The 26,198-nt window shown below is 42.1% G+C and overlaps 1 non-coding gene across 1 annotated transcript; it reads right to left on the bottom strand.

Moving 5' to 3' along the window:
* Nucleotides 1–24,136: 24,136 nt before the first annotated feature.
* Nucleotides 24,137–24,211, bottom strand: Trnas-uga. Its single transcript has one exon. It is a non-coding gene; the product is annotated as a tRNA-Ser (tRNA).
* Between the last annotated feature and the right edge of the window lie 1,987 nt (nucleotides 24,212–26,198).

The raw sequence follows: 26,198 nt of genomic DNA on the forward strand, positions 1-26,198 counted from the left end.
CGTCAAAAGCGACGTCCTCTGTCAGGGTTTCCAACGCGATGCCCTAGAAGGTGTGAGTGACGTGGAACAAAAACTGGCTCCAAATCATGAACTTCTTGTTGTTGGTATCGGTAACTGTGGCAAAAGTGTTCCGCAAAGCCAGCCATGATGACTACCTGATCGGTGGTCCGATGCCCCACGTAAGTGATGAGCTCAGGGATCAGTTGTTGCTTGCAGTGCTTCCCGTCAGTCATGATGTGGTGCACTGAGGGGTCCTCCTACCATGCGGTATCTTGACAGTGGGTGCTCACGACCAATTCTTGCAATCTGTGATGGGTCAGCGCCACTGTGTGAGCCTTGATCCTGTTGCAGTCCATCTGAATGGCTGGAAAGGCTACTTGCATATGAGTGGTCATGGAGCACAGTGAAGTGATAGTCTGCTGTATGGTCGCTCCATGCGGACACCTCCCTGCCAAGCTGCATCAAGACTCGCCATATGGCAGGTTTGGCACACTCCAGCCACTAAGCCATCATCATCAGATACGCCAGACGCCGGCATCTGCACGACTCCAAACCACCGCCACATGCCACCAGCTGTCAGGTTTGGTAAGATACGTAGTGCTTAATTTACACATTTAGTGAGCATGAAGTATGAGACAGGCGAAATACCTCAGACTTCAAGAAGAATATAATAACTCCAATCCCAAAGAAAGCAGATGTTGACAGATGTGAAAATTACCGAACTATCAGTTTAATAAGCCACGGCTGCAAAATACTGACACGAATTCTTTACAGATGAATAGAAAAACTGGTAGAAGCCGACCTCGGGGAAGATCAGTTTGGATTCCGTAGAAATGTTGGAACACGTAAGGCAATACCGACCCTACGACTTATCTTAGAAAATAGATTAAGGAGAGGCAAACCTACGTTTCTAGCATTTGTAGACTTAGAGAAGGCTTTTGACAACGTTGACTGGAGTACTCTCTTTCAAATTCTGAAGGTGGCAGGGGTAAAATACAGGGAGCGAAAGGCTATTTACAATTTGTACAGAAACCAGATGGAGGTTATAAGAGTCGAGGGGCATGAAAGGGAATCAGTAGTTGGGAAGGGAGTGAGACAGGGTTGTAGCCTGTGCCCGATGTTATTCAATCTGTATATTCAGCAAGCAGTAAAGGAAACAAAAAAAATTCGGAGTAGGAATTAAAATCCATGGAGAAGATATAAAAACTTTGAGGTTCGCCGATGACATTGTAATTCTGTCAGAGACAGCAAAGGACCTGGAAGAGCAGCTGAACGGAATGGAGGATATAAGATGAACATCAGCAAAAGCAAAACGAGGATAATGGAATGTAGTCCAATTAAATCGGGTGATGCTTTGGGAATTAGATTAGGAAATGAGACGCTTAAAGTAGTAAAGTAGTTTTGCTATTTGGGAAGCAAAATAACCGATGATGGTCGAAGTAGAGAGGATATAAAATGTCGACTGGCAATGGCAAGGAAAGCGTTTCTGAAGAAGAGAGACTTGTTAACATCGAGTATAGATTTAAGTGTCAGGAAGTCGTTTCTGAAAGTATTTGTATGGAGTGTAGTCATGTATGGAAGTGAAACATGGACGATAACTAGTTTGGACAAGAAGAGAATAGGAGCTTTCGAAATGTGGTAGTACAGAAGAATGTTGAAAATTAGATTGGTAGATCACATAACTAATGAGGAGGTATTGAATAGAATTGGGGAGAAGAGGAGTTTGTGGCACAACTTGACTAGAAGAAGGGATCGGTTGGTCGTGCATATTCTGAGGCATCATAGGATCACCAATTTAGTATTGGAGGGCAGCGTGGAGGGTAAAAATCATAGAGGGAGACCAAGAGATGAATACACTAAACAGTTTGAGAAGGATGTGGGTTGCAGTAGGTACTGGGAGATGAAGAAGCATGCACAGGATAGAGTAGCATGGAGAGCTGCATCAAACGAGTCTCTGGACTGAAGATCACAACAACAACTTCCACGGCGCACGACTGCACCACACTGCCTGCTGTGGGAGGAATACGGTGCTCACGTAGGCGCAATGGTCCGAGAACGCCAACGGCCATTATTCTGCATCTTGGATAGCATCGACGACCCCCTGGAAGACATAAACCCTATTCAGGCGACTCGTAGAGTGGTCTATCTGATACGTACAGTCCCGTGCATCGCCATGTCGAATCTCCCAACAGTCACAGAAGGAAAGGTCGCTGACGATGATGCACAGTTTCTGGCGGGGTTGAAGTGTGGTTGTTCGTCCTTCCGATTTAAAACACAGTTGAAGTCGAAACCAAGCAGACAATGTTAGTACTTACCCTTCTATCGCCAGAACCAGTACACATTTACAATGCGGTTGCCCATCATTGCAAGTGCCATACCCCTCGCGGATGGCAGATACATGACATCCTCAACTGATATGCCTTCGAGAACATATGCGGCCACTCCGCGTCCAAGGTCATCAGGAGAGGCGTAAGAGGCCCAATCTGCCAAGTCCGGCAGGGAAGCCAAGTGCACCTCCTGAAGCAGCGCACCGTCAATGTAGGACGCCCAAATCATTTCTCCAAGAATTAGAGTTTCACTCTAGTGTTAATGTTGTAGATGTTAATCGTAGACACGCGTTACGTCTGAAGTTGCGGCTCACGGCATGGGGAGATTCTGCCGGAAGGCATCAGAAAGGAGGCAGCCGGCAGCGTCGCGCGCCGGGTAGCCCTGGATTCCAGCGCTGCTACTATGCATTTTCTGCACCATCGCAGGGGCCGCACACCCTTGCATGGGGTCAGGCGCGTCGTCGACGTCGTCGCTTCGTGCAGACATCGTCATCGCCTCTGATGGATCCATACGATCCATTGCAAACTTTGTCATCACTGTGACAACACCGGAGACCGGTTTGAGCAGATTTCAGTATTCTGTCACACGCCGCTTTGTCAGCGACCTGGATAATACTAACAAGGGGAGGCCACGACGTTTGGAACGCGGAATTACTGTAAACTTCGTACACCCGTAGTACTCCTTGTGGACAACAAAATGTGTAGCGTTATTGAGAAAATCACAAGATAATTTCAGTCGTCAAATATATGCCTGTGCGTGGCCATTTTTACCATGAAGCGGCAGCAGCCTGGTGGTTATCGTTCAAGCCACGTAATCGCTGGATCAGTGGATCGAGTCCCGTTCGTTTCTTTTTTTTATTTTCAACACAGTCATTTCCTTTACTGTTTATATAACAGTTGATATAATGGGAAAAATACGTGTAACCGGGTGAACTTTTATTAAATTTACAATGTTATTTGGCAGTTTACAAATTTTTGCTACCACAAATAATATAACATTCGTAACTATCGATTCGTAAACGAGCAAACGCATAAAGTGATACTGAAAATGTATGCTTGTCCATGTCTTCAAATTTGTTCGTATTTAATCGAAAGAGAACTAAAAATTGCTTCTCGTGAAGACGCTATTAAAATATACTCGATACTGCATGACTAATTATCAGCGCCGATATTTATGTATGGTTTGCTTCCAAATTATCGGCTGAAAGGGAGGTTTTTAAATATGTTAACTAGGTTTGTTTTTCCACGGAAAACCTCAGAAGACCTTGCGTATGCGGAAACATAGCATTTATTCATGCAACTGGTGCCGTTTAACTTTGTTTTCCATGTTTTTACGAAAAACACCATCCTGCAACTTGTAATGTCGAAAGCGGCGGTTAATTGTACATCTATCGAAAGCCGTCTGTGCCGGTCAAAACTTGGAGGTAACAAATCGTTTCGGGCTCCTTCCAGGTATAAGGGATTTCTCAAATCACGGACGAGCATATATTTTCCGTATCACTTTATGCGTTTGGTCGCTTACTAGTCAATAGGTATGAATACTATATTATTTGTGATAATAAAAAATTGTAGACTGCCAAATAACTGCAAATTTAATAAAAGTTCATCCGATTACACGTATTTTTCCCATTACATCAATTGTAATATAAGTAGTAAAGAAAATGACTGTGTTGAAAATAAGAAAAAAGCTGACGAACGGGATTCGATCCAGCGATTATAGGGCTTTAACGCTAACCACTTCGCTGCCGGCGCTTCAAAAAAAAAGTCATCACAGGTATATGTATTTGACGACCGAAATTATCTTGCGATTTTCTCAATAACGCTTGAGAAGTACGCGCTACTGCTTACACATTTTGCTGTCCTCATGGATTACTACGAGTGTACGAAGTTTACAGTAAATCCGCGTTCCAAACGTCGTGGCCTCCCCTTGTAAGTATGGAAAAGAATATTCTCAGTAGGTCCGATGGCGGTATCTCTGATTCTTCATGGAGATAGTGTTCTATCTCCAGTGCTTATCGTCTTGTGTATTCATTATTAAGGATGAATCGAAGTGTTGCTTTCCTAAAGTGATTGGCGAGGTTCCTGTGCACAATCAAGCGGAGTCTAAGTCCGAAAAGTAAATAATGCAGACAGCGCGTGTCACGGGGCAAACAGCGCGCGTCAACACCGTTCGGCATCTAAAACCAGACTGCTTCGGTCATCTGGCCATGGACCCCGAGTGACTCAAATTTCCAACTTATTCCACGATGTAAATGCAGCGTCCTTTGTCCATTTAACCCCCTACTCGTTAATTATTCATTCCCGTAGGAGTTTGGGCAATATTAATGCATCCTCACTGAAAAAAACATCATGGAGCCATCGCGCTCTTACAGAAATGTATATTTTAGTATCCAATGGGCAGCAGAGTTGAAGATATCTCTTAGAGACAACATGTAATGGAATCCAAAATACTGCGACAGGATTTTAATGTTTTTATTCTGATGGATCCATTTCGACTGGATTGCCATCTTCAGACCATGTCCATATACCATCAGTGGCCGCTGTCACTTCGTATTTTTATTTAGCGTCGTGTAGATTTAGGACTCTTACGCTATAAACTATTTTGTGATTTGCTGCTTTTAATAGTCCTATCTCGTAATTTTTATAATTTCACGTTTTATCGTCCTATTTGACAGACTGACAGTTGGTCAAAGATAGAGTATGTGATCAAAAGTATCCGGACACCCACAAAAACATACGTTTTTCATATTAGGTGCATTTTGCTGCAACCTACTGCCGGGTACTCCATATCAGCGCCCTCAGTAATCATTAGACATCGTGAGAGAGCAGAATGGGGCTCTCCGCGGCACTCACGGTCTTCGATCGTGGTCAGGTGATCGGGTGTCACTTGTGTCATACGTCTGTACGCGAGATTACCACACTCCTAAACATCCCTACGTCCACTGTTTCCGATGCGATGGTGAAGTGGAAACGTGAAGGGACCCGTACAGCACAAAAGCGTAAAGGCCGACCTCGTCTGTTGACTGACAGAGACCGCCAACAGCTGAAGAGGGTCGTAATGTGTAATAGGCAGACATCTATCCAGACTATAACACAGGACTTCGAAACTGCATTAGGATCCACTGCGAGTACTCTGACTGTTGGGCGGGAGGTGAAAAAACTTGGATTTCATGGTCGAGCAGCTGCTCATAAGCCACACATCACGCCGGTAAATGCCAAACGACGCCTCGCTTGTTGTAAGCAACATAAACGTTCGACTGTAGAACAGTGGTAAAAACGTTGTGTGGAGAGACGGATCACGGTACACATTGTGGCTATCCGATGGCAGGATGTGGGTATGGCGAATGCCCAGTGAACGTCATCTGCCAGTGTGTGTAGTGCCAACAGTTTAATTCGGAGGCGGTGGTGTTATGGTGTTATCGTCTTTTTCATGAAGGGGACTTGCACCCCTTGTTGTTTTGCGTGGCACTATCACGGTACAGGCCTACATTGATGTTTTAAGCACCTTCTTGCTTCCTACTGTTGAAGAACAATTCAGGCAGGGCGACTGCAACTTCCAAGACGATTGAGCTCCTGTTCATAATGCACGGCCTGTGGCGAGGTGGTTGCACGACAATAACATTCCTGTGATGGATTGGCCTGCACAGAGTCCTGACCTGAATCCTATAGAACATCTTTGTGATGTTTTGGAATGCTGACTTCGTGCCAGGCCTCACCGACGACATCGATACCGCTCCTCAGTGCAGCACTCCGTAAAGAATGGGCTGCCATTCCCCAAGAAACCTTCTGGCACCTGATTCAACGTATGCCTGCGAGAGTGGAAGCTGTCATCAAGGCTAAGAGTGGGTCAACACCATACTGAAATCCAGCATTACCGATGGTGGGTGCCACGAACTAGTAAGTCATTTTCAGCCAGGTGCCCGGATACTTTTGATCACATAGTGTATATAGCATATCGGACGAAGCGGTTAAGGCAGCTCCTCATGAGAAGTGGTATATCCGGCTTCGAGTACCGGTCCGGCACAAATTTTCAACTTTCGCCATTGCGTTGTCACAGTGCCCTGTGCGGCTATAAGTCACGAATTCCCACCCATCCTTTCCCTCTCTTTCCCCATTCTATATTTCACATCAAAGCTTAGAAATACTCTTACAGTGTTCTGCACCACCCCGCGCAACGCGGAACACTTACGTTTCCTCTATTAGACAAAATGAAACGCGGTGGTAAAACGCAGGCAGGTCGAAACAATGTTACTATCGAAAATGCTCTGTTTTTGTGTTTATGAGTAACAGGGAAGGAGGCGTGTCGTCTGTGGTCAACGGTGGTCGCGGCTACGAAAAGGGAGGCGCCAAACTGCCACCACCTGCAGCGGCACAGATAATTACAATCTCCTTAGCACGGATCGTATGAGATCGGTTCAAAAATGGCTCTGACCACTATGGGACTTAACAGCTGTGGTCATCAGTCCCCTAGAACTTAGAACTACTTAAACCTAACTAACCTAAGGACATCACACACATCCATGCCCCAGGCAGAATTCGAACCTGCGACCGTAGCAGTCGCGCGGTTCCGGACTGCGCGTCTAGAACCGCGAGACCACCGCGGCCGGCGTATGAGATCGGAAGAACGCTGAATTTCTATGAAGATTTATATTATTATAAGACTGTCAACGCATATTAAACGAGTTTTGAAAATGGGTAGTGGTAAGACGAGAATGATATAGCCCATGTATATATACAATTTGGGATTCACTGGTATTGTACACTGTGGTGGAGAAAATACATAAACTTTTAACGCAGAAGACGATAGTTTTTTATTAATATTCCGTAATTTTATTAATGCAGAGTAACATATGCAGCAGGCACGTCCAAGTGACAAATTTGGACGTAACAGAGGCGACACGAAATCGGCGTAACAGAGATGGAGATGTTGTTGTTGTTGAGGTCTTCAGTCCTGAGACTGGTTTCATGCAGCTCTCCATGCTACCCTATCCTGTGCAAGCCCCTTCATCTCCCAGTACCTACTGCAACCTACATCCTTCTGAATCTGTTTAATGTATTCATCTCTTGGTCTCCCTCTACGATTTTTACCCTCCACGCTGCCCTCCAGTACTAAATTGGTGATCCCTTGATGCCTCAGAACATGTCCTACCAACCGATCCCTTCTTCTAGTCAGGTTGTGCCACAAACTTCTCTTCTCCCCAATTCTATTCAGTATCTCCTCATTAGTTATGTGACCTACCCATCTAATCTTCAGCATTCTTCTGTAGCACCACATTTCGAAAGCTTCTATTCTCTTCTTCTCTCAACTATTTATCGTCCATGTTTCACTTCCATACATGGCTACACTCCATACAAATACTTTCAGAAACGACTTACTGACACTTAAATCAATACTCGATGTTAACAAATTTCTCTTCTTCAGAAACGCTTTGCTTGCCATTGCCAGTCGACATTTTATATCCTCTCTACTTCGACCATCAGTTATTTTGCTCCCCAAATAGCAAAACTCCTTTACTACTTCAAGTGTCTCATTTCCTAATCTAATTCCCGCAGCATCACCCGACTTAATTCGACTACATTCCATTATCCTCGTTTTGCTTCTGTTGATGTTCATCTTATACCCTCCTTTCAAGACACTGTCCATTACGTTCAACTGCTCTTCCTAGTCCTTTGCTGTCTCTGACAGAATTACAATGTCATCGGCGAACCTCAAAGTTTTTATTTCTTCTCCATGGATTTTAATACCTACTCCGAACTTTTCTTTCGTTTCCTTCACTGCTTGCTCAATATACAGATTGAATAGCATTGGGGAGAGGCTACAACCCTGTCTCACTTCCTTCCCAACCACTGCTTCCCTTTCATGTCCCTCGACTCTTATAACTGCCATCTGCTTTCTGTACAAATTGTAAATAGCCTTTCGCCCCATGTATTTTACACCTGCCACCTTCAGAATTTGAAAGAGAGTATTCCAGTCAACGTTGTCAAAAGCTTTCTCTAAGTCTACAAATGCCAGAAACGTAGGTTTGCCTTTCCTTAATCTTTCTTCTAAGATAAGTCGTAGGGTCAGTATTGCCTCACGTGTTCCAACATTTCTACGGAATCCAAACTGATCTTCCCCGAGGTCGGCTTCTACCAGTTTTTCCATTCGTCTGAAAAGAATTCGCGTTAGTTTTTTGCAGTTGTTGTAACAACAACGACGTTGTACTGTTGTACATATAAATAATATTTTTTTCCATCTGATTTTTCGATAAACTAGTGTAATTGATGTTCTGATTTCATTTCTTTTTTGTTTCATGTCATTGTGTTAGGAAAACTGTAAACGAGTTTCAATGTGAATATTAATGTTTATGTCAAATGTCAAGCAATATTGTAATAGAATTGAAATGTAACAAATGTTGAAGCTGTTGTAACATGTTTAAAATTGTAATTGTGCGTCTGGTCCATACGTAGGCAATGTGTTAGGATATGTAGAATGCAAAACCTCGGGTGAATACCCTGTCTGTAAGGGAGCGGTAAAAGGTGGATGGCAGGCGAGCGCGGGAAAATGCACGCGGGCGCTGCACGGCATAACGGGCTCAGCAGTAGTAGTTGGGAGTTTGGCATTGGTCTGAGCAACACGTTCTGGAGCGAGGAGGCTCTCCTGGAAGACGTAGTTTCATAGAGCCTCGGGTATGCCGTTACAACGCCTATACAGCATGGCAAAATTCCCTAGGCACTAAATGGAAAAGCATTGCGACGCTAAGAAGAATTAAAGTGCCGATACATCAAGAGCCATAGCTGTGGTTGTCTGTGTGCTCTATGCCTCGCCGCCCGCCAACCGCCGCATCGATACAAACAGGTTGAAACTTTTAGTACTGTATTCGTATGGACCAGTGTTACTTTTGTTCCATACTGTTCAATAACAACTGAAATTTTACCAGAACTGTCCTATCATTTGATTATCCTCACAACTAACCTAGGTAGGGTCCTTTCCAAATGTTGTGCAATCCGAGTGTCCCGAAATGAAAAATTGAATTTTGTGCTAATAATAATTACTTGCAGACCTAACTATGTAAGAATGGTGTTTAGAGAACTGTTTTGTTAATGAGCCAGTTAATGAATAACGAAGGTCTGACAAAGTTGGAATATAACTTTGATATTGATTTAGTAATGAAGTTTAATTATTTCGAGACAGATATAATGGTATTTAAATGAGCAGGAAGTAAGATAAAAAGAGTAGTAACTCATATAGTGGAAATCTTGAGCGCATAATGATATCAATAATCAAATTTTTTAAGGGGATACGGAATCGGATTTTGGGTTAAAAAATCGAATTTTTTTTTATTGGCGTATTATATTCTGCCATGTTTCCTCTTTAAAATGACGTATCATACATAGCTCTACTACAATTATAACTATTTTATTTTTATATATTTGTGAGATCGGGTATTGCGCTTTAGTTATACACGTCTCTCGTGGCTGACCATGAACTTTTTGGCAGTACCTTTAAAGTGACATGAATTCAAATATCCCGGTTTCCAGCGACTATTTACACACTAGTTGCCCGAAAATGTTTCTCTCTGGTTTCCTCAAGTTACTCTTTGACTTTGTGGCGGGACTGTTTTGTAAACAGTGTGATATAAGAAAGTAGTTGTTGTTGAGTTATTTCGTATTTAGTGCTTCATTTTTCGCAGTGAAAATGCCTAGAGCTAAAGCAAAAGTATTTAAAAAGCGTGTGAACTGGCAAAAGAAAAGAAATAATGATTCATTAGCAAAGCAAAGCAGTTCATCATCATCACTGTTGGAAAATGTGAATCCACTTATTACTGATTTGCCAAACGAACTTACACCAAATGAAAACAGTGCTTCTCATAAAAAACTAAGAGATTTTGAAGAGAAATATAATTTACTTGATAGAGGGAATGAAGTTTTTGAACTCATTGATACGAATATATTGTGTGAAGCTCTTGAAAACAGTTTGTGCTGCAAAAAATGTCATGGAAACGTTTCTCTGAAAGTAGAATCCCATGTTGGCCTGGCTGCCCAGTTTAATTTAATATGCAGTGTTTGTAAATACAGCTGTAAGTTTCCAAGTTCGGTTTCAGTAACTGTAAATAATGGATACAAGAAAACTGAACTTTATAGTGTAAATATTAGGTTAGTTTATGGATTGCGAGCAATTGGTAAGGGCAAAGCAGCTGGTGATATGCTATGTGGTGTTCTAAATCTTCCAAGTGCACCTTCAAAGTTTGAAGCTTACAATTATGTACTAGGATCTGCAGTTGAAGATGTAGCACAGAAGTCAATGCAGGTTGCTGTGGAAGAAGCAGTGGAAGAAAATGACGGCAGTCGTGACCTCACAGTGGCGTTTGATGGCACGTGGCAGAAAAGGGGCCACACCTCCAACAATGGTGTTGTAACAGCAACTAGTGTTGATACTGGCAAGGTTATTGATGTTGCAATAATGTCTAAATACTGTAGGTGCACAGGCAGGCTGAAAAATGAACACAGTGATGACTGTATTGCTAATTATTATGGTAGTAGTGGTGGCATGGAGGTTGCTGGGGTGAAGAAAATTTTTCATCGCTCTTCACAGTGGTATAATGTTCGCTATGTCAAATATCTGGGAGATGGTGACTCTAAAGCATTCAAAGAAGTTTTGGAAAGCAAACCATATGGGAACAGTGTAAATATAAGCAAACTTGAATGTATAGGACATGTGCAGAAGAGAATGGGTGCCAGGCTGAGAAGGTTAAAATCAGTTATGAAAGGGAAAAAACTAGATGATGGGAAAACCTTGGATGGCAGAGGGAGATTGACTGATTCCATAATAGACCACATTCAGAACTGCTATGGCCTTGCAATCAGGCAAAATACAGGCAATCTTGAAGAAATGAGGAGAGCTATATGGGCTTTATATTTCCACACCGCATCCACGGATGAGCATCCACAACATGGTTTGTGCCCCAAAGGTGAAAACAGCTGGTGTAAATACAATAGGGGACTAACAACAGGAGAGAAATACATTCACCACCACAGTCTACCATCAGCCATCATGGCAGAAATAAAGCCCATTTTCAGAGATCTGGCTGACAGAAGTCTTCTGATGAAATGTCTTCACGGAAAAACGCAGAACCCCAACGAGTGCTTGAATAGTGTGATATGGCATCGTCTCCCAAAAACAGTGTTTGTCGGAATTAATACACTACATTTTGGTGTGTATGATGCTGTGGCAACCTTCAATCTTGGAAATATAACTAAATGCCAGGTCCTTCAAAAGTTGGGTATGTGTGTTGGTTCCCGTACGGTACGTGCTATGTTCTTTTTAGATCAGCACAGACTAAGGCATGCTGATAATATAATCAAGACATTAGTGAAAAAAGCAAGACAGGTGCAGAGGGGTGCCAAAAGAAGACTTGAAGATGATTATGAAGACTGTGAAGGGGGTATTAGCTACGGATCAGGAATGTTTTAATCTTCTTTCTCCGTTTCCCGTAAGTTTACTTTTTACTTCATCTAGGAACATTATCTCAGGTACTGGTCAACCTAGAAGTCTGAAATTTTTATGACGTAGTGACATAGGTCCCTATTACATACTGAAACAACGATTTTTTAATTACTTGATTTACAAAAGACTTAGGGGTGATAGTCTAGTAAAAAGCGATGGAAAAAATTTACTTAAAAATAAATGTACAATATCTCTGTAAGAAAATACTTTGACAATAAACTGTTGTTTCAGTATTGTTGTAACATATGAATGCACATACAGTAAAATTTTTACCTCTCTGTCTCCAGTAGTTTGTGAGAAAATGTTCCCTATAGTAGGCATATATTAACATTGCGGGGATAGGTGATTCCGTATCCCCTTACAGTGATCATAACAGTTTCAAGGTCCCCCCCCCCTTTTTTTTATTCATTTGAATTCTGAAGTGTTCTAAATTGATTTGACTAGCAACAGTTAAAGTCAATATAAAACCCAAAATTTATCAGTGTTTTATCTTTATTAAAATTGACATTTTGTTTGTGGCTCGAAATTACTGTTTCTAGAGTAACCTATGCCCGCTTTTAATCAGACCAATAGACAGTACGAAGTTTGGTAGTATACATTATAGTGTGGTGTTGTGTATTCATGGTTTTTCCATATCAGTACAGAAAGTGAAACTACCAGTTCAGTAGATTTTCTGGTTCTAAAATTCTACTATATTATGCAGTGTTACTACTTGTTGCTTTGCACGAATATCTGCCAACTAGTACAGGGAAGAAACTCAGTCAATGCCTAATTAGGCTGGCGACCGTATTATTAACAAATTGGTAGCATCTTCTGTGTTGTTTCTTGTCCGTCCTGACGTGTAGTTGCATTTCGGACTTGCTTGACGTATCATTGTTATTACAGAGTGGGTGTAAGTCTGATTTGCCACCATTCAGGTACACGCGGTCAATATCTATACAAAAATCCTGTCTCGTAAGGTGAAACCCACTCACCATAGTACAGGCTTTAATGAGTATTGTGTGCCCCACGCGCACGTTACACTGTGACTTATTAAACTGATAGTTCGGTAATTTTCACATCTGTCAACACCTGCTTTCTTTGGGATTGGAATTATTATATTCTTCTTGAAGTCTGAGGGAATTTCGCCTGTCTCATACATCTTGCTCACCAGATGGTAGAGTTCTGTCAGGACTGGCTCTCCCAAGGCTGTCAGTAGTTCTAATGGAATGTTGTCTACTCCCGGGGCCTTGTTTCGACTTAGGTCTTTCAGTGCTCTGTCAAACTCTTCACGCAGTATCATATCTCCCATTTCATCTTCATCTACCTCCTCTTCCATTTCCATAATACGGAGATGGAGATAAAGTATTTTTTTTTAATATATTCGTATGGCTAGGGCCCCCCATCAGACAGACCGTTCGCCGGGTGCCGGTCTTTCAATGCGACACCACTGCGGCGACCTGCAGTCGATGAGGATGATAGGATGATGACGATGAGGACAACACAACACCCAGTCCCTGGGCGGATTAAATTCCCCGACCCAGCCCTTAATCGAACCTGGGCCCAGAGGACTGACAATCTGTCACGCTGATCATTTGTCTTTTTTTTTTCATTTTGTTCGTTGTTGATCGTTGTGTTTCGTCGTTGCGGACGTCACATGACACCCGTTCAAGTTCATTTGTTGATCCTTCCACTCAGTTTTTTATTACAGAGGCCAACCAGCTCTCTGACCGAACACACTTTTTTTTTTTTTTTTTTATAAAACCTTTATTAAAAAAAACAATGTTACACATTGCAAATACATACTAGGTATACATACATGAAGTTATTTAAACAAAGCGGTTTGATCATTTCAATTGCGCTGACATTAAGGAAAGACAACAGAAGATTGTGTTACTGACTAAATCACCAGAAAGAATTAAATTAAACATAAATACTTGAGAATGGCGGAAAGGAGATATATAATAAAGTTGACTAGCCTTCCAACTACACTTTCTGGACATTAATTGAATCTAAGTATTTCAAGTGATCAGATCTATATAATCAGTCTTTCACTGCAAAAATGAACAGGGCAATGTGCCAGCCATTGAATATTACATTTATCGGATAGAATCTTATGGTTTTAACCAATCGATAAGGAAATTTCTATAAAAAACTGTCTGTTTCCAAATTTCTAGTATAAGCCAATAATGCACCTTTCATGTTTTGTGTTTGGCACTATTAGACACACAATCTCAATGTCACATAAGTTCTGTACATTAGCTTATAAATTTCAAAAAACTACTCTCTGAAGTAGAGAAAGCACACATAATAAATATACTGTAAAATCTTAAATAGTATCCTTAAGGTAACTATAATACATCACTGTCAACACAGTCTTCTTTTTTATATTAACCAATGCCCATTCTTTCAAATACAATTTTTAGCATATTACCGAACTTTTTCTTGTGATTCGAATAGCTTCTAATTTTGTGGAACTCACACAGCATGTGTACCTTGAACTCTATGATGCTATCGGATCCTAATTTGTTAAGGACGTAGTTAACAAAATTTCCCAGCAACCAGTACACAGCGTTATTTTTTGCTTCTGGGAAATAGCGTGCTTCAGGCCTGTTTATCAATGACAGCGATATATACTCAGGGGATGTTCTTGTAATCAGAGCTATTTGCTCCCGGATCCACTTCCAACTATTCATGTGACCACTGCAAGTATATCTATGAATTACTGTGTCAACTAGATGGCATTGTTGACATAAATTTGTTTCACAGAGTCCGATTGCGTGCAGTCTTTCATTGGTGCTAACTATGTTGTTAACTGTCTTGTACCATGACGTTTTTATGTTAGACGTGAGCACATTAGAACTAATGTTCTTCCAAATCTCAGTCCACTCAATGTTTGGAAACTGTCGTTCTATTTTGTTTCTTCCTTCGCTTTTCTTTCGTTCCCGCATTATGGCTCTCGATGTTAAGTGTCGGGACTGCCTGAGTTCGACACTGACATAACTAAACTCAACATAGAAAATCCTCACGTGCTGTAAGCGACTGTTGATATTCTGCACGTCAATCGGGGGAAGCAGGCTTGGAGGTTTAATGATCTCGAAAAGTTGGCTGGTTATGCTTTCTCGCGAGTCTCTTATTAAATTAACTTGCCTTTTGATAAAAAGAGCAGAGGCTTTATCCGTTATGTCAGTTAATCCTAGTCCACCATTTTTAGGATCTAAAGTGGCTACTTTAGCAGGTACTCTGAACACTTCACCTCTCCACAAAAATTTTGTGATTTTGGACATTATTCTTCTCGCTATCATTCTCGGTATTGGAAACAGCTGGGCAGTATAATAAGCCTTAGCAAGGATGCATGAGTTGATATACTGTGTTCGTTGAACTTGGTTCATATATCGAGTTAAATTCTCTACAATGGCTCCTTGCACTTTATCTGCTGCAACTTTCCAATTTAAAGCCGTCATTTTCATAGGGCATGCTGTCAGGGTGATCCCAAGTGTTTTATGTTGTCCGACTAATTTTGCCCACTCGACGTTGATATTAGCAAAACCTCTGAGATTTAACATCTTACTTTTTTTTCCGTTTGCATTGGCTCCAGATGCTCTACAGTACGAATCAATCACTGTTGCTAGCGTGGTTACCTCGTCATTATTCCTTATAATGACCCCTATATCGTCAGCATAGGCTCTTATAACTGTTTTGTTTCCTGATAATGTTAAGCCTTTTAATGTAGCATGGACGTGTCGGAGGAAAGGTTCCAGCGAAATTGCGAAGAGCGACATGGACAGAGGACTTCCTTGAGGAATACCTCGTTGTATTTGCATCGGCCTGGATTGTTGACAATTCACCGCTATTTTAGCATTTATTCCAGTTGCTATGTTCTTAATCAACTGGATAACCCTATCGTTGAAACCTATTTTCTTCAATGTCTGTAGAAGATATTCATGGTTAACTACATCGAACGCCTTATAAAAATCTAAAAACAATAAAGCACACTTTATGTTTGTTACAGAAGTTATTGCAATGATATCCCTGAATTCCGCTAGATTTTGAAAAATGGTTCTGCCTTGCGCACAGTTCTGATGTTGACTAATAATTTTATCTGTAAGGCATGAAATTCTCTTGTTTATTATTCTAGCTATTAATTTATAATCAGAATTCAGCAGTGAAATTGGACGAAAATTATTTAAATCTTTGTTTCCATTATTTTTTGGCACCAGAACAATTTTACTCTCCTTAAACTCAGCCGGAATCATTTTACCCTGAATAACCTCATTTACAATGTCCGTAATTTTCGCACCTACTATTGGCCAGTAACGGATGTAAAACTCTGCTGGCAGACCATCCGGCCCTGGGGATTTTTTTGGTGGCGAGGCGCACAGAGTCTCATACACGTCTTCTTCACTGACAACCTCGAGAAAATTTTCGTTGTCATCTTCTGTCAGCTGTGGGGCTATGATGTCAAGGAATTCTTCCAAGGAAGTATCACTACTTTGATGTACAGAATATAGCTCGCAATAATAGCGATAAATCTCGTCCATGATATCCTGCTGGGTTCTGAGAATCGTGCCGTGTTTTGTTCGAATTTCTTCAATAAAAGTCCTTCTCCCGTTTTTCGTATGCTTCACTAAATGATATAGGGAAGTAGTTTCATCTGCTGACACCGAATTTGCCTTCGATTTTATCTTCAACCCTTCCATTTGACTTCTCTTGATATTAAGTAACTTGGCTTTGACTTTTTTTATGTCTGCTATCCGAAGTGAGGAACCTGCTGAGACTTGATCATATAGATCTCTCAAAACAGAATAGTAATACTCTATAGTGCATTTCATTTCCCTTGCGCTCTGGGCACTGTATTGAATAAGAACTTTCCTCAACTTTGGCTTTGCCATTTTAACCCACCAGTCAATAGCAGTGGCATATCTACTACGGGCTCGCAGGCATATTGCCCATGTTTCTTTAATCAGATCTTCTAAATCATGATTAACTAACAAGGAAGTGTTCAAATTCCACTGATTCTTGAATCGGCGAACCGGCTGTCTTGTTAGATTTATGCAAGCTAAGACACTTGAATGGTCTGAAAAGTACGTAGGAACGGTTTCTACTTTTGTCACGGAAGTTACAAGATTTTTAGAAATATATAGTCTATCAATCCTGCTACGTGATGTTGCCGTGACATAAGTGAACTCAACAGTGGAGGGGTATTTGATTTCCCATATATCCTTTAATTCTAAACCAGTAACTAATTGTTTTAGTTCACTTGAGAAATTAAAATTAGGTAACTGATCTTTTCGATTTAAAACACAATTAAAATCACCTCCAAGTAATAACTGTCTTGGTGATTTCCTTAACAAGTATATCAGGTCATCTTTGAAGAAACGTGCCCTGTCAGCTCGATGAGAACTTCCTGAAGGGGCGTACAAGTTGATGATAGTCACATCATAGATGTTTAGTCCTATTCCCCTTCCGGATTCCAGTCGTTCCAACTCGCTTACTGTAATCCCTTCCCTTACCAAAATAGCTGTTCCAACACTTGTTTCGGGAGACACATTTATGTAACTGACAAAACCGGGAATTACCAAATCCGAAATTAGAACTTCTTGTAACAGGGCAATATCAGTCGCGGATTCGTACAAAAATTCCTTAAGGGCCGATAATTTCAAACCGGTCGTGATTTTATTTATGTTTATAGTGGTGACAGAATAAGATTGCGTCATTGTGCTGTCACTATGTAGTTGTTTTGTTGAACTAATTTAGTTTACTGTGGTTCAGGGTTCAGTTAAGCTGTAACAGTTGTCTCGGAAGGCTGAACATGGAATAACACTTCAATCAGTTTATTAGTTACTGTCCCGTTTTTTTTCTACTTCTGACGTTTTCTCTTGTGCCGCAAGCAGACTGATTTCCTGGTAAACTTTCTGATTTTTCCTCCAGTGATTCGTGTACGACCGTTTCGGACTGAACATTCTTTGGGCTTGGGTCGCCCCTACTGGATTTTCCCTTCCCTTGGTTACGGGCTACATTCTCATTTGGTTGCGTCGGTATTTTACTTCGCGGCTTATCTGGAGCAGCAGCAGACGCTTTCGCAATTTCGGTTGCCGGCGCCTGCCCTGAGGTGTTGACCGTGATTTCAGTTTGGCCACCACTTCCTCGTTCTTTATTAATTTCACTCACTTTCTGATCGAGGGAAACAAATGGAGACTGCAGTTTTGCATCCTCTCCCTGAAGTTGTTTATTAACAGATAGATTCTGATCTTTGCAATCGGCTACTGCACCTGTTGTTTCTTGCAAATTAATGCTACTTACACCCCTTTCATTTTCTGGTACCGTATGTGTATTATCTTTCTGTTCATTAGTTTCCATTCGCATTTTGCCTTCAGGTTCCTCTGCCTTCTCATCGCACTGTTTTTGCTTGCGAAGTGAGGGAGTGGGACAAGACAGCTCGTCCTCTGAGCAACTATCAGTTAGCTCCAGAGGTCGTTTTTTCGGTTGCATTTCAGTTTCACGAGTAGTGGCAACGGGGTTTCCTTTTGTTGTTAACGGGGGAAATTGACTGTTATCGTGAAGGGAGACATCAGCTTGTCCCGCTGCGTAAACATCCTCAACCAGTTGTTCCGGGCTATTCTTTGGTAACAGATCATTTAAGGTAAGCTTCTGACGCTGTATCAAATTACTTTTAAGCACAACAGTTCGCCGCGGACATTCCTGTCTGAAGTGGCCGGTTTCGTTACATATATGACATGTAGCTTCCTGACCTGTATAAACAATTTGTGCCTTATACCCACAAACAGTTATGTGAGACGGAATATTCGTCTTAACGTCCATCTCTACACAGCGGACCCCGTTAAAACACTGCAGTTTAAAGCGAGGCGACCATCTTTCATTTGCAATTGATTTAACGTCTCCGTAGTTTGAAAGAGCTTCCTTAATCTTATCATTTTCAATTTCAATGGGGAGATTCAAGACACGAACGGTTTTGTAATGAATGTCCGCTCTATAGATGGAAACCTTACTTTTATAACCATTTCTATGCACAAAATCTACTTCATAGCCCCACTTTCGTAACACTTTATCAACAGTCGAAGCACTGATTAACTTGACAAAAACACAGTATTTTTCCTGATCCAGTTGCCAGGTATGAACGGTTTCAGAATTTAGACCAATTACCTGTGTAATCCAGTCATCAATTTCCAGGGATGTCGGCTGAACAGGACGGGATTCTTTGTCAAAAGCAAATACCAGAGTATTCTTCCTGAGGTTTGTAGCCATGGTTAATCCAGCGAAGCAATTTCGGTTAAACAACCGAAATTCCAAGTAGCAGCAGCAAGACCAGAAAGAGCGATCAGATCACAAGGAACAGGAACGAACACGGAGATTAACGGACAGACGGCACTCGGCGAAGCACAAGTACAGCGATGTAAACACTGAAGCGCAGCGCAACAGTTAACAGCGGCCACTCGCGAGCACGGCTGAAACGGAACTGAACACACTGAGCTACCGTGCCGCCTTCCATTCAGCTACTGGGGGCGGACATAAAGTATGTGATGACCTTCGAGACATAACAGTCATGTCATCATAACAATTAAACATCGGCTACATTACAGCTTTTTCCTTAATTTGACAAAGAAACCAAAAACACTTTTGACAATGTGAAATGATTTCACAGTTGCGAATATGGAGAACCTTCAGCAGTATAATGGAATGACGACAATGAATATTTGCACCAGACCGGGACGCGAACTCGGATTGCCACTTATCGCGAGCAGTCGCCTTACCACTTCTTTTTTCTTTTCATTTTGTTCGGTATTGTTCGTTGCCTTTGGTCTGGGCGGATGTAACAAGACAACCGTTCAAGTTGATCGTTGATTCCTTTACTCAGTTTTTTTTCTATTGCAGAGGGCGAGCAGCCCTCTTAACACGCTGAGCTACTGTGCCGGCAGCCATTAGGCTACCTGAACACGCTTCAGAGACAACCCCAAACTTCCATACGTCGTCAACCACGTGTCTACAACCTGCACTCGTCCATTCACTATGTGTACTCCTGTACACGGGAGACATTTTAACTGAAAGACGCTTGCCCGATGTCGGTGGATAAATACGACATTGCAGTACTGTTTGGCCACGCTAACTGGACGATGACTTCGCTAGTGCTGCCAGAAGCGGAGAAAATCGGCACTACTTGAAAGATATTAATTTGTCTCGAGCGCTGCCTACGTCAGGGTGCCCTTGGACGCCAAGTATTACGGAAGTCTTGTGTCCACTAGCAAGTAACTTCTGTAAGCACTTGCTGAGGTGTTTGTTTACGTTAGAAGAAAATCTTACCCCAGATGACTTCTTCAAGTCACTGGGGCAAGTTCAAGTCAGACACCTGCTCCAAGTACTTGGTGCAGAAGCGCAATTATTCTTAAAAACCAGAGCAGGCGCCACTATTGTTGCGTTATTATTAGCGAATAAAAATCGTGCCGAAACACAAAATAAATAGAAAAAAATGTTAGAGAATACATATTTACGTTACCAAGAAGCACTATTCATTTAATTAAAATCAGAGGACGTCACTTAGATTAAATATTTTGAGGATTCCGTATGCAAATTTCGAACACCTCTTGTATACTGTATAATCAAATATTTGAGGAGGAGGAGATAAGTGTTTAACGTCTCGTCGACAACGATGTCATTAGAGACGAAGCCCAAGTTCAGATTAGAGAAGGATGGGGAAGGAAATCCCGACGATTTAGGAAAATCTCGGAAAACCTTAATCTGGATAGTGGGACGCGGGTTTGAACCGTAGTCATCCTGAACGCGAGTCCAGTGTGCTAACCACTGCGCCACCTCGCCTGGTCAAATATTCATTAGCAAGAAACAAAAACGCGGCAAGTGTGGCACCAAGAGACTGCCTTTTAATTACTCTTCGAGTTTTGCAAGCGTATTTACTACTTTTATCACAAATGTATTGCATTTATATTTACCATAATATTGTAAAATCAGCTAAAATTTAAAGACGTCTGTACTGCCATTTTACTTTCTCTTCTGATGAAATAAATCGATTGGTAAACTCACTTCGCATTTCCTTGACTGGTTGCGCCAATTATAAGTGTTCAGGCGTTCTATCATTTGTTTTGGGACAACTGTCTTTGTGCCATTCTCCTTTCCGACACTGCTATTTTCGCACCGGTACTGAACACACCCAACTTCTGTAAGCTTGAAAAAAACTTCCACGAAATGACAAATTCGCGAAGTACTTGCAGAAAGATGCAACAGACTAGAACGAGCCGGCCGTTGTGACCGAGCGGTTCTAGGCGCTTCAGTCCGGAACCGCGTGACTGCTACGGTCGCAGGTTCGAATCCTGCCTCGGGCTTGGATGTGTGCCACGTCCTTAGGTTAGTTAGGTTTAAGTAGTTCTAAGTTCTAGGGGACTGATGACGTCAGATGTTAAGTCCCATAGTGCTCAGAGCCATTTCAGCCATTTTTGAATTAGAACGAATTTTCATCCTGCGCAGAGTGTGCGCTGATGGGAAACTTCCTGACAAATTAAAACTGTGAGCCAGACCGGGACTCGTACCTAGAAATCCGGTCTGACAAACAACTTTGACAGGAAGTTTCATGCAAGAAACTGTTTCCAGTAGCTTCAGAACTTCTTGAACTGTACGAAAGTAGCTGACGCCGGCGGGAGGGGTGCATATATGGTGGTTCCTAATATTCCACCCAATTCTGTGATTGTTGGATAACGCGCCATACCACATCAAGAAGTTCGACAGAATGCCTAATAAATATGATTTCAGGATTACGATGTTACAGTGGTTGCGAGACAGGCAAATAAACTGCAACGACTCAGCAAGAAACGCTGAACTGTTATCTAAAGTAAAGGAAGTGAAACCATCCATGAAAGTGTACGTCGTGGATAAAATCGCTGAGAACACAGGCCATAGAGCAGTCCGTTTACCGCCCTACAACTGTGATCAAGTCCGATGGAACTGGCATGGACCAAAATAAAAAAAAAAATCAAGGAGAACAATGTCACTGGTGACAAGTCGAAGGAAGATTGCAAAATCTTGTAAATGCTGCTTTCCCTTCAGGTACTGCAAGGTTACTGCGGGAAAGTGCAGCAGCCGGAGCGAGAGTAGTGGATCCGAGATGGCATAATGGAAATGGCCATCGATGAAGTCATCATGAATACCACGGCCTCAAGCGATGATGATGATCTTGAATCAAACACAAATGACAGTTATCTTTAGTGAACATAATTTTGACAGTTCCTTCAGGCGCAGTTATGTACACTTTATAACGATTACTGCTGTACTGTGTTTAATAAATGTAATGTGCAAACAGATTCCAAAAATCAGTTTTTGACTTTCGATGCATAGCGCCGTAGGATGTACATTCATCTGCTTTCATTTCTCATTACTTCAATAAAGAATTATAAATGAGTTTTAGATAGAACTGTCGAGCATGAATATGTCAACAAATCAGGTGACTTCCGATTCGACTCAAGTTTCACTTTAAGCGGGTAATATTTCCGCGAGTGTCGCCTCCGATTTTTTGTTAAGCACAAAACGCGGGTAGTGGTGCTGTAACCAGCCGTGCTGCCTACCCCTCACCGCTCATCATCCCTCGGCAGCCGTAATGCTGGGACACGGTCTTTCCCGAGAGCAACCGCGTCAGTTGTCAACTTACGTGGCCAAACAGTACTTGATATTAGAATTATATTTATACCTTCACCTGCTGATGGGCGTTGATATACAGGGTGTTACAAAAAGGTACGGCCAAGCTTTCAGGAAACATTCCTCACACACAAAGAAAGAAAATATGTTATGTGGACATGCGTCCGGAAACGCTTACTTTCCATGTTAGACCTCATTTTATTACTTCTCTTCAAATCACATTAATCATGGAATGGGAACACACAGCAACAGAACGTACCAGCGTGACTTCAAACACTTTGTTACAGGAAATGTTCAAAATGTCCTCCGTTAGCGAGGATACATGCATCCACCCTCCGTCGCATGAAATCCCTGATACGCTGATGCAGCCCTGGAGAATGGCATATTGTATCACAGCCGTCCACAATACGAGCACGAAGAGTCTCTACATTTGGTCCCGGGTTTGCGTAGACAAGAGCTTTCAAATGCCCCCATAAATGAATGTCAAGAGGGTTGAGGTCAGGAGAGCGCGGAGGCCATGGAATTGGTCCGCCTCTACCAATCCATCGGTCACCGAATCTGTTGTTGAGAAGCGTACGAACACTTCGACTGAAATGTGCAGGAGCTCCATCGTGCATGAACCACATGTTGTGTCGTACTTGTAAAGGCACATGTTCTAGCAGCACAGGTAGAGCATCCCGTATGAAATCATGATAACGTGCTCCATTGAGCGTAGTTGGAAGAACATGGGGCCCAGTCAAGACATCACCAACAATGCCTGCTCAAACGTTCACAGAAAATCTGTGTTGATGACGTGATTGCACAATTGCGTGCGGATTCTCGTCAGCCCACACATGTTGATTGTGAAAATTTACAATTTGACCACGTTGGAATGCCTCATCCGTAAAGAGAACATTTGCACTGAAATGAGGATTGACACATTGTTGGATGAACCATTCGCAGAAGTGTACCTGTGGAGGCCAATCAGCTGCTGATAGTGCCTACACACGCTGTACATGGTACGGAAACAACTGGTTCTCCCGTAGCACTCTCCATACGGTAACGTAGTCAACGTTACCTTGTACAGCAGCAACTTCTCTGACGCTGACATTAGGGTTATCGTCAACTGCACGAAGAATTGCTTCGTCCATTGCAGGTGTCCTCGTCGCTCTAGGTCTTCCCCCAGTCGCGAGTCATAGGCTGGAATGTTCCCTGCTCCCTAAGACGCCGCTCAATTGCTTCGAACGTCTTCCTGTCGGGACACCTTCGTTCTGGAAATCTGTCTCGATACAAACGTACCGCGCCACGGCTATTGCCCCGTGCTAATCCATACATCAAATGGGCATCTGCCAACTCCGCATTTGTAAACATTGCACTGACTGCAAAACCACGTTCGTGATGAACACTAACCTGTTGATGCTACATACTGATGTGCTTGATGCTAGTACTGTAGAGCAATGAGTCGCATGTCAACACAAGCACCGAAGTCAACATTACCTTCCTTCAATTGGGCCAACTGGCAGGGAATCGAGGAAGTACAGTACATACTGACGAATCTAAAATGAGGTCTAACACGGAAATTAAGCGTTTCCGGACACATGTCCACATAACATCTTTTCTTTATTTGTGTGTGAGGAATGTTCCCTGAAAGTTTGGCTGTACCTTTTTTTTAACACCCTGTATATCGACGGGGACAGGTGAAAATGTGTGCCCCGACCGGGACTCGGACCCGGGATCTCCTGCTTTCATGGCAGACGCTCTATCCATCTGAGCCACCGAGGGCACAGAGGACAGTGCAACTGCAGGGACTATCTCGCGCACGCCTCCCGCAAGACCCACATTCTCACCTTGTATGTCCACACACTACTTTCGTAGCTTACCACCCCAACACAGTCATTACTCGTGGAAGACGTTCTTAGCAAGAGTTCGTGGAATATGTGTGCATCCGCACGGAAGAAGAATGTCATGGCCGGTATTGCCACAACTATATACTTATATGGATATGGTATCTGTTCTTTTGGACACGTCCGAAAGAACAGACACCACTGATGACCTGCAGCCGTCTAGAACGAAATTAGAATTATATTAATACCTTCAGCTGCTGACGGGCGTTGTTATATATCAGATGGATAGAGCGTCTGCCATGTAAGTAGGAGATCCCGACTTCAAGTCCCGATCGGGGCACACATTTTCACCTGTCCCCGTTGATACAATGACGAAAGTTGGACATACAAACTTCGATACAAGGGAGCTAACTGCGAAGAAGCTTTGGCTAACAGAAGTGATACTTCAACTGACTGATGAAAAAAGAATGTACAATAACGTTCATGGAAGACAGAAATATAGCAAAGTAAGTAGCTTAGCAATGAAATAATCAGGAAGTGCGGGGAAATCGAGGCAAAATAGCTGCAAGAAAAACACGAAGAAATCGAAAACGGAATGGTCATCGGAAGGACTGATTCAGCATATAGAAAGATCAAAACAACCTTGAGTGAAATTAAATCAAGGGCATCAGTGCTAGGAGTGCAATGGAAATTGCACTATTAACACTGAGAAGTGTGTCAATAGGTGGGAAGGGACACAGTGAGGGCCCTCTTCGAGGGGAAAGGCATGTCCGACGACGTGGTAGAAATGGTGACCGATATAGAAATCGTAGGGGCACTTGGATCAGAGTTTAACAGAGCTTTGGAAGATTTACAGTCAAGTAAGGTAGATATTATTCCTTTGCAATTTCTAAAAATAATTGGGGAAAGTGGCAAAGAAACGACTTTCAAGTTGGACTGTAGAATCTATGAAAATGAAGACATACCATCAGACTTTCGGAAAAATATCATCCAAACACCCCGCAGATAGCAAGGGCAGATAAATTCAAAAGCTATCGTTCTGCCAGCTTACAATTCACGCATTCTAGTTAATTAGAAGGATAATATACGGAAGAATGGTAAAGAAAACAGAAGATTGTCAGATGACCATCAGTTTGGCTTTAGCAAAGATAAAGGCACCATAGAAGCAGTTCCGACGTTGCTATTGATAATGGAAGCAAGACTTAAGAAAAAAAACTATACACTTTCATAGGATTTGTTGGCCTATCAAAAGCCTTCGACTGTGTGAAATGGTGCAAGATATTTGAAAATCTGAGAAAAATTGGACTAAGCTGTAGGAAAGGGCAGGTAATATACAATACTTCCAAAAATCAGAAGGAAACAGTTAGAATGGAAGACCAAGAAGGAAGTGCGCATATTAAATAGAGTGTAGATTTCAGACTTTCGCCTCAAATGTTGACTCTGTACATCAACGAAGTCATGATAGAAACAAAGGAAAGGTTTTACAGTGGGATTAAAGTTCAGAGTGAAAGGATATCAATGGTAAGATTCGCTGATAACACTGCCATCGTCAGTGAAATGATGAAGATTTACAGTACCTATTGAAAGGAATAAACACTCTAATTAGTATATAATGTGGATTGAGAATAAACCAAAGAAAAACAAACTTAATAGCGAGTAACAGAAATGAAGTTACCAAAAACAGTATCAAAATTTTGAACCACGAAATAAGCACTCCTTGCTGGCATGTCAGCTTTCTCTGGATTAGAATATGACCGGTGCCCAGCAACATTTTATTTCTTCCCCGTGATATTGTAGCATGTGAACGATGTGTACCTGCTAGGTATATTTGCTGAATTATCTGTAAGGCACTTGGGGGGGGGGGGGGGAGAGGGTGGTATCTGAGTAGACGAGAAAATTATTCTTTGAGTGCCTTTGGTACTGCAC

Source organism: Schistocerca piceifrons, chromosome 3 (genome assembly GCF_021461385.2).
Source record: "Schistocerca piceifrons isolate TAMUIC-IGC-003096 chromosome 3, iqSchPice1.1, whole genome shotgun sequence".
In the NCBI taxonomy this organism is placed as follows: Eukaryota; Metazoa; Arthropoda; class Insecta; order Orthoptera; family Acrididae; genus Schistocerca; species Schistocerca piceifrons.